The 15,851-nt window shown below is 40.9% G+C and overlaps 1 protein-coding gene across 1 annotated transcript in view; it reads left to right on the forward strand.

Annotated features, from left to right (window-relative positions):
- The window catches only part of LOC311297404 (olfactory receptor 52D1-like), a gene marked incomplete at both ends in the record, with an annotated part of 283,003 nt that overhangs the window by 254,506 nt on the left and 12,646 nt on the right, over positions 1 to 15,851 (forward strand). The window lies entirely within an intron of this gene.

Raw genomic sequence — 15,851 nt, forward strand, 5'->3', positions numbered from 1 at the left:
GTCCGTTGTATCAGAGTCAGGTATCAGACATGGAGTAGAAAAATACAAAACTTTATTTTCTCAAAAACATATCAAATTGTATTTAAGACAACACCAATAAAACAAAAATAATCTGAACACAAAATCACACGGACGCTCACTTCAGAATGGGGCGCTGGCTCTCTTTAGCAGAACGGATATAGCGATCATACGTGCACACTCACTGCACACTCACTTCACACGTCACTGTGAACACAGCATTCAAGCAAAAGAACCCACCACCACAATCGGGAAAAGACGCTTATTTTCTGCTACTGGCTGCCCCAATTCTGAAGAGAGAACAGAAAAAAAAGAAAACACGAAACACATACACAATATCAAAACATTGACAGAGCAGCTGGCAATTTAAGACACAATTTTAAAAGAGTTCACCACATCAGTTTGGCTCATCAACTCGAGGTGCGTTCGGTCACCCCTACAATGCTGGTGGACAGAAATGGGCACAACAGCCAACAATGTTAAAGTAGAGAAACACCTCTTTGGGCTGCCCTCAAGATATCCACACAAGAAACATATACATACAGTACATAAACTTGGTCACACACCAAATATGTCACACAAAGTCCATACATGTACATATGGGTAATATATCCAGCAAACTCAAATCAATGGAAAAGAAAATATATATAATGTTAATCCACTACACAATGAACTCAAGAAAATTATATAATGTTTAAAGAAACAAAATGTAGAAGAGCTGGTGACAGTTAAGTGGTTGATCTAATACCTGAGCACCACTGGAGGTTTATGACTCAATTTATTTACTCACAGCACAGTTGATAAGGTACCATGCTAACGACCCACAGTCCTCGGACCAGCTGATGAAACACGCGCTGGACGTAAACAATGGATGTGGCGAGGGGTCGAGCAGCAGCGCGTTAACACGCCAATTTGAGCTAGAGTTGTAGTCACGGTAACAAGTCGGATAAAGTCGGAAAAGGCAGCAAACACAATGCAGACAGCAAAAGGGAACATCCACACAGCGGTTTAGCTGCTATAACGTTATGAACCCAGAGAAAGCCCACTGTAACGTCTTGCGCACGTTGGCCCGCACCTTAAACATAAAATACAAAATATTAATTTACCCGGCTACTAGCAATCATGTGTTCATCAGCTGTTAAAACATACCTGTAATACGATTCACACGGTACCCAAACAGCTTTATATTAAGCACTCATTAAAATCACGACATCCCACAGAGTTCCTCTGTCCAACCTTTAACAGATAAAATCATGTAATCCCTGTGAGACAACGCCACAACAAGCCATGCTAGTATAGTCACTGCCAACAGCTCTTACCGTGCAACATTCACGCGTCCCGCCGGAAACACGCGTCTCGCTCAAGTGACGCAGAGTGAGAAAGAGAACGCACACACGTAGCGACACCCCTATATACACAGGGAACGTAATTAAAGGGCACGCCCCCTTCATATGGAGTAACCCGACAAAAATAAACAGTACTGCTACCAAGCGGCAACATTCTGATCTGAAAAATGAAGCCTACCCGGAAGTGCGAAAAACTGCAATACATCGAAAATCCGCTAGAGGGAGGTCCCAAAAGGGAGCAAATGTCCATAGCCCCCATGTTAAAATGTCCGTTTTCCCAGCATAAATTCATGTTTTTACAGGTTGGTCCCATGGACTTTTATTGTATTTTTCGATAGCTTCCGAGTGCCTGACAACTGTGAGGGGGGTGAATTTTTTTCTAACTTGTTAGTTTAGATCGTATTTAGATATAAAATATATGACAATAAGGGCGTGGTTAACTTTGAGTGACAGCTTGATTGACAGCTGACAAGGCAGCGCCACGGAGAATGACAACAAGAAGCGCCATTTTTTTAATACAGTTGACATATAATACTACTGTTTATGTATCATGAAATGTAGTTTTAAGAGTTTTTCAGGCGAGAATGTAGTTGTTTAAAGCTCAAATCTGTGGTTTATTTAAAGATTTATGAAAATTTTATCCAGTTGATCCAGCGATGACCGGGCGCTCGGCGTTCATGTACCCCACCTGGAGCAGTCTTTCATCGGCTTGACGTTATGAGGTTTGCCGCCAATGCCGCGGACTCTGGCGTCTCTTTAGTGGTTAAACATGAGATATTGTGTATATCTATATCGTCTTGTGTATATCTAATGGGCGATTTTTGGTCTCGTGAATCTAATTTTTTTTCCCTGGGCAATCATTTTGGCTGAGGGGAAGTTTCATAATTTTATAAGCTATTTAACTTTACCGGTGTATAGACTATAGAGCGCTGACTTTGTATGTTTGACTGAATTGTTTGCTTTATTTGTATAGCTTCTTATACCTTTTACGTATACTTTTATAATGGCTAATATTGATAAAACTGAAATTTAACAAAAAGAGACTGGGTTGAGTTTTGTCATTTTAAATTTTAATACAACGAAGATGATCTAGTGTTGTTTACTGCAAAATATGTTGTTTAGTACAAATGCACATATTGCCTGGACCATAAAATGTGTAATATTTTTATATTATATTTAAAATGAAAAGAGGCAGGTTTGTGTTTTATATTTTGTTTTTTCATAAATAGACAAACGTTATGTGCAGTGAATATAATCAATATGCGTTGCCTGAACCACATTTGTGTGGCTATAATGTTTAAGATTTCTTTAAATGAAAACGAAAAGAGTTAGTATGGTGTTTTATAACATATTTCGTTGCCTAAAATATACACAGAGATAACGAAGTGGCAGAGCGAGCTGAGTGACGCGCGCTGCGTTAGAAGGTGGGCGGGGTTAGGATTTCCCAAGATTTTCCAAGATGGCGCCGCCCATACCCCCCATAAACGGCTTCAAACCCGTTCTTCAGAAAGTCTATGGGTGACGTCACAGACGCTTTGTCCATATTTTTTACAGTCTATGACTGCTACACATGGTTATTGAAATATGTGTCCACACGACTTTTGACTAATGGATGTTGTTGCCTAGAGTTTTTGCTTTAAAATGATCTGAAAATCATCCTGCCTAATTATTCACATAAAACAGGGGTCGGGAACCTTTTTTGACCAAAGAGCCATTTTTTTTATTTTGGTTAATGCATTTTTCCAAAAGACCCACAGTAAAACAAACAAAAAAATAAAATATTATTATTAAAGACGTGCTTTTTTTCAATAAAATTTCAACAGTAGTAATTATTAGGTCCATAGACAACTAAAAACAAACAAATATTCAGCAAACAATAAATAAGTTGCAATATGGAATAATTGTGCAGGGCTTTCACTGTGAGGTTGAGTTACCAACTGATGAGCATAAATCCTCTTCGTGTGCATGTGAGAGAGAGAGAGAGAGAGAGAGAGAGAGAGAGAGAGAGAGAGAGAGAGAGAGAGAGAGAGAGAGAATGCACACAGTACTTACATCTACTGTGTTTACGTGAATACTCGACTTGGCATTTTGGTATATTTCTGTGTTTATTTGGCCGTTTAGGCGTGGAACCGAAGACAAAGGCTACTATGCTTGTTTGTGTTGCGCTCGGAGCGCACACACAGCATCCTGTCAGTAGAATTCTGTTCCCTTTCGAGAACAGTCACTTCGTATTGCGTAGCTATACGCAGTGGGGAAACTCCTTTTCCTCAAAATTCTGAAGCCTAAAATGTAAAACACATTTTGCAGATGCACAGCTAGCACACTGAGTGTTTGGCTCACTCATTGGCTGTGCTGCGGCAACTGCACATCCAATGGCGGGCGGGGTCTGACGTGTAATGGCGTGATGCTAGCTCATTGGCGCACACGTCAGAGCCCGCCAAGGGGGCGTGGCCCGAGCCTATATCAGCCCCCTAAACAGCCATTATAGCAGATTCATCTCCTTCAGCGACATACTTCACATCTCTGAGTCCTCTGCAAGCCTTTAACTGTAGGGTTGGTTTCAACAGCGAGAGTGTGCAGCCCTACAGCGGATTTTGCCTTCGACACAGAAGTCGTCTTCCCGTCGTCGCTCTGCTGTTGCTATCCGGCGACCTACGCATATCCTTTGCTTATCGATATTTGCTATTTTCTTTAGGAAAGCGAGCGTTGTTTAAAATGCCTCGCTATTCCTGTGCCACGTGCGGCTGTCTTCTGCACGAGGCCGATGGACATGTTAAGTGCATCTCATGCCTGGGAACCGCCCATGCTCAAGCTGCACTTTCTGCCGGGGATACTCGGTCTGTGAAGGCATGCCTGTCTCGACGCTGCGGTCGTGGCTAGCTCTCTTGCAAGATGGCGACGCCGCTTCTCCGACTCTTCCTTTTCCCACTCTACTTTTGCAGAGGAAAAAGAAGCGCCGCAGCCAACGTCAACCTGAGGGAATGCATGTTAGCGAACCCACGCCGGCCACGTCCCCGCGTGCTTCGCTTTCTCCTACCCAGACACCGTCTCCGGTCCTGTTCGAGGGAGACCAGCGCCCCGCTCTGGCCGGACCACCCTCAAAAAGACCCAGCACACTTCTCACAGCTCCCTGTTTAGTTTGGGCAGCTAGAGATTTTATTACTGTAAACAGGCCCGCTACACTGCGCGCACCTTTGCAAACAAACGCTGTTTTCACAGCGACCCAAATAAAGCACAAAAAGAGTATGTTTCAAGCACACAACACACGGGTTCATGGTCCCCGTTTATTAGGTGGCCCCCTCCCAGTTGCTTCTCTGACTTTACCCCAGGCGAAAGCTTTTATAGTCAGCCCAACACAAATCACAATATGCGGGTATCAGGTCCCCCTGTGTTAGGCGGCCTGTCCTAAAACATGTGTCAAACCCTAGCCACATGAGCCCTGGCCTGGCAAGCCATTCCCGGTGTGTCGAGTTGGGCCGCTATTTTCTAGTTCCGAAAAAAGACGGCGGTATCAGACCCATCTTAGATCTGAGACATTTGAACAAGGCTCTCATGAGACGGCCATTCAAAATGTTGACTATCAAACAAATCCTTGCGCAAGTTCGCCCGGGGGATTTTTTTTTTTTTTTACTGTGGATCTGAAAGACGCTTACTTTCACATTCAGATAGCTCCTCGTCACAGGCCATTCTTGAGATTCGCCTTCGAGGGGCAGGCTGATCAGTACACAGTTCTGCCGTTCGGCCTGTCTTTAGCACCCCATACATTTACGAAGTGCATGGTGCTTTCTCCCCTGAGGCTTCAGGGGGTGCGCGTGCTGAATTATCTCGATGATTGGCTGATTCTAGCTCAGTTACAACACAGAGCTTTGATTCTCAGCCATTTGCAATGTCTGGGTCTCAAAATCAATGTATCCAAGAGCAAACTGAGTCCAGCCAGAGTGTGATCTTTCTGGGCACAGTTATCGACTCTACAACTATGAGAGCGCGGCTCATAACAGAGTGCGCGCTCTCTATCCAACAACTAGCAGCCTCCTTCAAGGCAGGCGAGTGCTCACGCCTGAAAAAGTTTCAGAAACTTCTCGGTCTCATGGCAGCCGCATCGTCAGTACTCCGTATGGGATTACTGCGCATGCGCCCACTGCAGCACTGGCTCAAGCACCGTGTGCCAGCCCGTGCATGGTGGTCAGGCAGCCTGCATGTCATGGTGAATCACGGTTGTCTACGGACCCTGATTCCCTGGCGGGCTCAAGACTGATACCTTGAGGGCGTGAGCTTGGGGGTGATGCGTTTCTGCCAAACGTCAGGGGACACCAGGTGTTAGTCCGGACGGACAACAAATCTGTGGTGTCATACATAAACCACCAGGGCGGTGTCAGGTCGGGCAGCCTGTACGCCCTGGCGAGAGACCTCCTTATTTGGGCGCAAGTGTAAGGGTGGAATTCCTGCAGCGGTTCAAGCTGCAAGAACTGCCGAATGACTAAAGAAACGTTGTTAGCAAGATGGTAGAAAACTGCACATTTCTTGTCTATTCCACCCACTGCCACTTATACCAACGACGGAAATAAGCGCAGTTACAATAGCTTAATATTTGTGGGAGAACGTTGCTATAGAGAGTGACGATATTGTATTGCAATATGTAGCACTTCAAAGTCAATACCAAATCTAAACTAGTTAGCACATTAGTTGTAATTGAAAAGGTTTAATGACAAAATATGGTTATGGTTACACTTAAAATAGTTGCAAAATAGATGTATGAGATGATGATAACTTATACCTTTAATTGTACCCAGCATATATGAAAAATGTTACCTGAGAGAGAGAGAGAGAGAGAGAGAGAGAGAGAGAGAGAGAGAGAGAGAGACAAAGAAGAGAGGAGGCAAAAGGAGAGAGCCCCAAGAATAAGAAGGGGACCCAGAGAAGAAGGGACCCGGAGAAGAAGAGAGCCAGAGCATCCAAGAGAGAGAGCAACAGTTTCAATCTTCTTTTATCCTTTCCTTGACCATGTGACTAAAACCCAACTGTGAGACATTCAAACTGACCAATCAGATAATTACACTTCCACCACTGTACTAAAGGTGTGACAGTTCATCGACCCCAAAAGTACAAACATTTTGCCTGCAGGCCTAGATCACTATCAGCCCCTCTGTGCCTTAGGAACTCCAAATGGTCATTGTGGTAGGAAGAGGGGGTAGGAAAACAGTCAAGCAAATATCTTTGTTCATTTAAAATATCTTGGATTCTTTTCAATTCTACACAAGTCAATCTGAAATCTCTGAGAGCAGCACATATCCCTGGCATCCTGAACAAGGGTGTGGATATGCTGTCACGGGGAAACACTCCCCTAGGCAAGTGGTCCCTGAATCCTCAGACAGTGCGTCTAATATGGAGAGTGTTTGGCGAGGCCGAAGTCGACCTCTTCGCCTCAAAGAACAACACTCACTGTGCAGTGTTCTTCTCGAAGGGCAGGGATGCGTTGGCCCATCGCTGGCCCAACTCCCCCCTTTATGCATTTCCCCCCGTTTCAATGATTCCCCAGGTCTTCGAACGGGTCAGGGAGAGCGGATGCCCAGTCTTCCTTGTAGCCTCCCTCTGGAAATCCAGATGACGGACAAATTCCCTGGCCTGTTCCGTTGAGGAAAGATCTCCTCTCACAGACGAACGGGATGATATGGCATCCGCGACCCGATCTATGGGCTCTCCATGTGTGATCCCCTCAAGGATCCTGAAAAGATCCTAAACATGATCACTGAGGCCAGGGCCCCTTCTACCAGGCGCTTGTATGCTTCAAAATGGTCAGTGTTTTCCAGCTGGTGCTTGGACAAACATTTTGAACCCAATCATTAGTAAGAAATTACTTGGTGGTACGGTTTCTGAAAGGAGCTAGGAGGATGAACCCCTCCAGACCTCCGTCTATATATATATATATATATTATCAGGCCCGACGGTGTCCAGTCTTTTTTAATATATATTGGGTTCTGGCTTGTTTCTGTGGGCTCAGAGTTCTCGAGCCGCAGTTGCAACCAGTTACTTGGTGCAGCGTTTTACATGGCGTCCCCACTGCGTATAGCTACGCAATACTGTGACGATGTCGTCATAAAATAAGCAATTAAATGTTTATTTATCCTAGATTATCAGTCATCTTTCATTTGTAAAATAATCCGAGTCCATTATCCATAAAAATCAAAACAATGTATATAGTATGTGAATCTCCGTCGTCATAAGATAGCGACGAAGATGGTGACGTTTTGGGGACAGCCCAGTTACCTTTATCTAGATGACGTGCGTCGCTCAAGGAAGTTGAGGCGGCTGCCGGAAGCCAAGTCAGTGAGTGTACCTCGCGGAGCTCCGCTCGAAGACTCCCCCGATTTATTGTTTATCCGTGGCAAAAGTGTGTATCGTCTGCGTTGTAATCGATCGCGCTCTGGATCATAAAAAGGAAAGCATTGTATCCTTGTCATTGTGTGACTAGCGGATGGTCGTTGAGACGCTGTAGGGCTAACAGTACGAGTGAGCAGTTCTAAATTCTGGGCGGAATTGACGGATTGGGAGCCTCCAGCCTGTATACTCACATCTGGGGAGTTCCAGTAAACGTGGACCAGACTATTAAAGAAAAAAGGAGTCGTGAGTACACTTGGCCAGTTCTGACTGTTTTGACCTGACTTGACTTTTGACTGTTGACTGTTTTTTGATTGGGGAAAATTTACTATGTGAACTATTTAACTATATGAACTAAACTGTGGGAATTACTGCTGATCTTGTGACTTGAGCTAATTTTGTTTATTTTTTTGTAGCCTTTGTGGCGGGACAATTTGTGAACTAATTTTTGTTTTCTTCTTCCTATTCAACCCAAAAAGTCATTTTTGAGACACTTAAAACTGTGTTGATATTTGATAATATACATATTTGAATGAATTCTAGTTGTCTGTCATATTGAATGTAGAAGTGGTCTATTTAAGAGTGTTTTTTATGGGTATTATTGCATTGCAATTCTTTTCTCAAATAAGTGAGGGGTTTTGTGAAAGACAAACCAGACTGCACAAGACCTTTGTACGTTTTCGTAAACTGAACTAAATTAATGACAGAAATCCTGTCTGGCACCCCAGCATTAAAGAAAACAACCCAAACTAAAGAGTGTGTGAAAACGTTACATAAAAATGGCACCCCAGATGGGACTCAAATATTAAACACTTGTGAGAAGAAAAATGCACTCAAATCAGACCTTCTTTATTTCAAACGACTAAAAACAACACCCAATTCTTCAAGCAAAATGGCTGCATCTCCAAGCAGGTCTTGCCAGGAAATGGAGGGAGATCGAAACCAAACTCCAACCAAGACTTTTAAAGAGGATCTTATGGATGTTATGGCTTTAGATCAAGATGGAACTCAATCCTTTCCTCCTAGCACCCTCCCTAGCAGCACCTTGGAAGGTTTTCAGGCCATTTCATCTCAACACACTCTGCTAGATATGGACTTAACAGGAAGTTTTGATCTCAGACCCCCAATATCACCTTCATCTCAGCCCTCTTTAGGATTAACTGGATTTATGGACACTCTGACTCTTCAGCAATTGAGTGAAATGACCAGAACCCAATACCAGAGTCTAAAAGACACCTTGTTTACTGAAGTTGGAGAGCTGAAAAACATTATGGATACTTTCATCTTGCATGTGGATACTGCATCTGTGAAACAAACAACAGAAATAAAACAGCTTATGAGTAATCAGTTTGAGTATTTCAGAAAAGAGTTTAATAACATGCTGCATTGGCAACTAAAGAAGCATCATGCAGAGGTATTGAAGGATTTCAATACAGTCATGGAACCAATGGCTAATACTCTGGATCTCATACAAAAGACCACTGATCAATATACTCAACAAATGAATACCTTTCTTGCTCAGACAGGTTCAAATAGTAATTTACAGAATGAACTCCACCAGTGCATACAACATTTTCATCAATTAGCTAAAGACATTGAAGCTCTCAAGTCATCACAGCAGAGTTCAGTGAAAGCCAATGTTTCTGTACCAACAGTTGCATCACCATCTGCTTCTACTGCTGCGGAAATGCCGGTGGTGAGCACCAGATTACAGCGACTCCATTCAACATTTCGGTAACCCTTTCTTTTACAGTCCCCTAATTACTAGGTATTTACCTGGTAAATATATGGTAAGTTATAGTTGGTTATTGGTAATTACCACAGGTAACAAGTATGTAAATGCAGAGAAACTACAAACTAATTACTAGGTATTTACCTGGTAAATATATGGTAAGTTTTAGTTGGTTATTGGTAATTACCACAGGTAACAAGTATGTAAATGCAGAGAAACTACTAAGTATTTACCTGGTAAGCATATGGTAAATTATTGTATTTTAGTGTGTAATTACTTAAGGTGATTAGAATGCAATTACAGAGAAACTACCAGGGAAAAAAAACACCACTGTTAAATATCAACTCAACAAAGTACTGTGTACTTGTTACCTGTTTAGGTTGGTAATAACTCAGATTTAATTGTGTACTTCCTCAGAATGTAGGCAGCCAATTTTTAGAAACACCTCCAGTATTACCCATCAATTCAAGTTAGGTTTGTAGTTATCCTAGGGTTATGTTGGTAACAGTCCATGTTTATTTATTACTATCTTGAAATTAAGACGGTAGTTTCCAATAAATTACCTTGTCTTACATAGTTGTTGTTCATTGCTACACCCATTTATAGAGGGTTTATCAAATAATTTACCTTACTCTTACCTGGTAACTACCCCGCAGGAACAGTTTTCCCTAATGTCATGGCACATCTTAAATACTGGGTATGTTCTTGCAAATGTTTTTACAATTTACTCAGTAAGTAAAGTGCAACTGTACTGTAAAATGAAGCCTTGTTTATTTCCATGGTATTACCGGAATTGTACCATATAACTTGATCATTCCCTTTTCCATATAGTCACAATTTTTTACCTCATATGTCCTGCAACGTTACCAAGGAAAACATGACAATTTACTCAGTAAGTAAAGTGAAACTGTACTGTAAAATGAAGCCTTGTTTATTTCCATGGTATTACCGGAATTGTACCATATCATTCCCTTTTCCATAGTCACATTTTTATTTATTTGTTTTCCTAGTATGTCCTGCAACGTTACCAAGGAAAACATGACAATTTACTTGGTAAGTAAAGTGTAACTGTACTGTAAAATGAAGCCTTGTTTATTTCCATGGTATTACCGGAATTGTACCATATCATTCCCTTTTCCATAGTCACATTTTTATTTATTTGTTTTCCTTGTATGTCCTGCAACGTTACCAAGGAAAACATGACAATTTACTCAGTAAGTAAAGTGAAACTGTACTGTAAAAGGAAGCCTTTTTATTTCCATGGAATTACTGGGATCTTACCCTATAATCTGTTATAGCTACGTAACTGTAGCTATTACAGATTATAGGGTAAGATCCCAGTAATTCCATGGAAAAAAAAAAGGTTTCCTTTTACAGTAATGTTCCAGTTTCACTTTACTTACTGAGAATGTTCAACGTGATCTCATGAGAATACGTGTGTATTTTTACATAAAGTGTAATTCTACCATACGTACATTTACTTACGTTTTATACACACAGAAACGTATAGTATTTACAGCACTAAAACGTAAAATGTTTGCATAACAGCACAAAAACATAAATTATTTACGTATGAACAACTCTATACCGACGTACATATTTGTACGCATTCTTATTTATGCATATTCAAATCGTGGCATTAATGTTTTGACTCTATTGCATTCAAATGTCTTATCAATTACGTTTTCAGTCGCATTTATGCAGTTTACTCAAGAAATAGACTAATAACATTTCGCTCTGTTCGTGCCTTCTGCTGCAAACTCGTTTCGGAGGATTAGCATGCAGTTAAACAAGAATACACTTTAAAACCTTAAAAGTACCTTATTTAATCGTTTAACCATTTTAATATTTAGTTTATTTACAGTGAGACACAAAATGCTTTTTCTCCAATAATAATACACCAAAAACCAACATAAATTCACAAAAGACATCAATTTTATTATAGCCTACTTGATATAATCCAAATCTTTAGAATCCATACATTTGCAAGAAAGAGATCCAAATTCAGCCCTTTATCCAGTGAGTGATCTTCATCTCCATTCCACAGGCTTTAACAACAGCGCAGACCCGCGCTCATGATGATGAATTCAAATTCAAAAATTGCGCCCTCAAGAAGCGTTACGACATGTTTTACGGCAGTGATATCAAACGCTCATTGGCTCTCGCCTGTTGGTCTATGTTCGTCACAGATTGCGACATGCCGTATTTCAGTCGGTAAACTATATTTGAAATGGAGAAGCGCGCGCGCCTTCACACAGAGCGAAGCCGGATTAACATTTTCATGTATTAATAACTTAAATTCTGCTCTGTACCTCATTCAAAACTATTATATACTGAAAGAGAGGACTGTGACTGCAACACATCGTCATGTGAATGACTTTTGGTACCGGTTTTGACATTTTCACAATAAATAAATTATTGTGATTACACGTATGTTGTTTTTCTTCATAACTGTAGCCTATGTAGTTTTCTATCTTTGAAAATTGCGTGTTAATACTACGTATTAACAATGAGACCAGGCTGGAATGTTTTAGTTAAGTTGCAGAACACACGGTAAAAGTTTGTGATTTCAAAAATGTTTAAGCAGTAGCAAAGGATGTGGTAAGAGTCTGGTAATACCATGGAAATAAACAAGGCTTCCTTTTACAGTACAGTTTCACTTTACTTACTGAGTAAATTGTCATGTTTTCCTTGGTAACGTTGCAGGACATATGAGGTAAAAAATTGTGACTATATGGAAAAGGGAATGATAAAGTTATATGGTACAATTCCGGTAATACCATGGAAATAAACAAGGCTTCATTTTACAGTACAGTTTCACTTTACTTACTGAGTAAATTGTCATGTTTTCCTTGGTAACGTTGCAGGACATATGAGGTAAAAAATTGTGACTATATGGAAAAGGGAATGATCAAGTTATATGGTACAATTCCGGTAATACCATGGAAATAAACAAGGCTTCATTTTACAGTAGTTTCACTTTACTTACTGAGTAAATTGTCATGTTTTCCTTGGTAACGTTGCAGGACAAATGAGGTAAAAAATTGTGACTATATGGAAAAGGGAATGATCAAGTTACATGGTACAATTCCGATAATACCATGGAAATAAACAAGGCTTCATTTTACAGTACAGTTTCACTTTACTTACTGAGTAAATTGTCATGTTTTCCTTAGTAACGTTGCAGGACATATGAGGTAAAAAATTGTGACTATATGGAAAAGGGAATGATCAAGTTATATGGTACAATTCCGGTAATACCATGGAAATAAACAAGGCTTCATTTTACAGTACAGTTACACTTTACTTACTGAGTAAATTGTAAAAACATCTGCAAGAACATACCCAGTATTTAAGATGTGCCATGACATTAGGGAAAACTGTTCCTGCGGGGTAGTTACCAGGTAAGTGTAAGGTAAATTATTTGACAAACCCTCTATAAATGGGTGTAGCAATGAACAACAACTATGTAAGACAAGGTAATTTATTGGAAACTATGTCTTAATTTCAAGATAGTAATAAATAAACATGGACTGTTACCAACATAACCCTAGGATAACTACAAACCTAACTTGAATTGATGGGTAATACTGGAGGTGTTTCTAAAAATAGTCTGCCTACATTCTGAGGAAGTACACAATTAAATCTGAGTTATTACCAACCTAAACAGGTAACAAGTACACAGTACTTTGTTGAGTTGATATTTAACAGTGGTGTTTTTTTTTCCCTGGTAGTTTCTCTGTAATTGCATACTAATCACCTTAAGTAATTACACACTAAAATACTATAATTTACCATATGCTTACCAGGTAAATACTTAGTAGTTTCTCTGCATTTACATACTTGTTACCTGTGGTAATTACCAATAACCAACTAAAACTTACCATATATTTACCAGGTAAATACCTAGTAATTAGTTTGTAGTTTCTCTGCATTTACATACTTGTTACCTGTGGTAATTACCAATAACCAACTATAACTTACCATATATTTACCAGGTAAATACCTAGTAATTAGGGGACTGTAAAAGAAAGGGTTACCAACATTTCAATATGGTCTGGGTGACTCTGAGCTTAATTCCACAAGTGAAGTGGTTACCACTGTTGAAGGTAGAGGATGTTTTTTGGGAAAACAGCCTGTGAAAATCCAGTTCCCATGCTTTGGCCGACTAGAAGATTGTGATGATCCTTTAATCTTTCTGGAGAAATGTTATGATTTCATGGCTCTCCACCCTCTTTCTGATGAAGAATTAATAGCAACACTCAGGAATGTGCTGCATGGTGCAGCTAGAGACTGGTGGGATGTTGCTCGACTTGAGACAAACACTTGGCAGGAGTTTGAAGCAAAGTTTCTTGCTGCCTTCTTGTCAGAAGATTACGAGGATGAGTTAGCAGAGAGAGTAAGAACACGCGTACAGCAGGAAGGTGAGAGCATAAGAGATTTTGCTTACATGTACCGAGCTCTGTGCAAACGATGGAAGCCACAAATTGAAGAGGATGAAGTTATTAAGTTAATCTTGAAGAACATCAATCCTCAGATGGCAAGTCAACTTCGAAGTAATGGAGTTACTTCTGTTGATGGTCTAGTCCGTCTTGGGCAACAGTTGGAAAAAGACAAGGAAAACCAATTGCAGTATGAACAACGGAAAAAACCTTGGAAACTCAGAATAAGTAATCCTGCTCCAAGTCAGATGGCTAACCCTGTACCAGCTTTAGTATCACAGGACTCCTCTAAATCTCCCTTCTGTTGGCGGTGTAAAGGACATCACGCTCCGAATTCTTGTCCTCAGGGTGGGCCTGTTAAGAACAAAAACTATAAAGGTCAGCAAGGTCCAAATCCTGTTAAAGGTAACCATGATAATCATCCAACTGTTAGCACTGTCACTCATATGGAGTCTGTATACTCACCTGCTCATCCTTTCTCCACATCTCTACCTCAGCAGTTGATTGTTCCTGTAAATATTGACTCTTGGCAAGGCCAAGCTTTGGTTGACACAGGATCTTCATATACACTGTTAAATGAAAAATTTTGGGTAACCATGGGTTATCACACTCAACAGCTCAGACCCTGGACTGAGGGTCCCATTTATTTGGCTGATGGAGGAGCCCGGCAACCATTAGGGTGGGGTGAAGTACAAATTGCAGTACAAACATTAACCGTTCCCTTACCAGTGGTTGTCCTAGCCCCACAGATGCTTGCCTTTCCTGTTGTGTTGGGTTTAGACTATCTTTTCTTCAGTGGGCTGCAAATGGACATCCGGAACAATGTCTATTGGTTTCATCCTGATCGAAAATATTCTTTTCTGAAAAATGAAGCTCACTTCCATGAATGGCATAATTCTTCCCCTCTTGCTCTTTTTTCTGCGATTCCCCCTGATATCTCAAAGGAAGAACCAAACCCTCTGCATGTAGCGTGCCAAAACACCTGCCTAGATGAAAGAGAAAAAAAAAAGTTTTCTGATCCAACTCAAACAGAATTCTGATGTCTACACAGATGTTTTGGATAAAACAAGTGTTTTGTTTCTCCTACGAAACAGAAGGTCATCAAACAGCTAATTGATGAGATGTTAGCTGCGGATGTCATCGAGCCTTCCTCCTCAGCATGGTCTTCTCCAGTGGTATTGATTCCCAAGAAAACGGGTGGTTACCGTTTCTGCGTGGACTACCGAAAGGTAAATTCAGTCTCCCAATCAGATGCTTATCCACTTCCTACAATCCAGGAAATTCTTGAGTCCTTGATTGGTGCTGTTGTTTTTTCCACCCTGGATCTCAGTGGATATTGGCAGGTTCGAATGGAAGAGGAAAGTCGAGATAAAACTGCCTTCATTTGCAATCAGGGGTTATTCAATTTCAAGGTCATGGCTTTTGGCCTCAAAAATGCACCAGCGACCTTCCAGCGGTTGATGGAGAGAGTCCTGGGAGAGCTACAGCGAAAGAACTGTTTCGTCTGCTTAGACGATATAATTATATACTCTTCATCAATGGAACAGCACTTCCAGGACATCCAGGCTGTTTTGGATAAATTGAAAGGCAAACCTGACTGTTAATATGAAGAAAACACATTTCTTCCGTACTTCTCTGAAGTTTCTTGGCCATATTGTGTCTGATGCAGGTATCAAGCCAGATCCAGAAAAAACCCGAGCAGTCCAAGAGTTTCCGGTGCCAAAAAACATAAAGGAAGTCCAGAGATTTTTAGGCATGGCTGGTTGGTATCATAGGTTTGTACCGCACTTTTCTCAAGTGGCTGAACCCCTGAATGCCTTAAAAAGATAAGGTGCCAAGTTCCTTTGGACTTTGCAGTGTCAAATTTCCTTCCAAGCTCTAAAACAGCTCCTTGTGTCTCCACCTGTGTTGGGACATCCTAATCTGAATCTACCATTT

Source organism: Rutilus rutilus (genome assembly GCF_951802725.1).
Source record: "Rutilus rutilus genome assembly, chromosome: 9".
NCBI lineage: Eukaryota > Metazoa > Chordata > Actinopteri > Cypriniformes > Leuciscidae > Rutilus > Rutilus rutilus.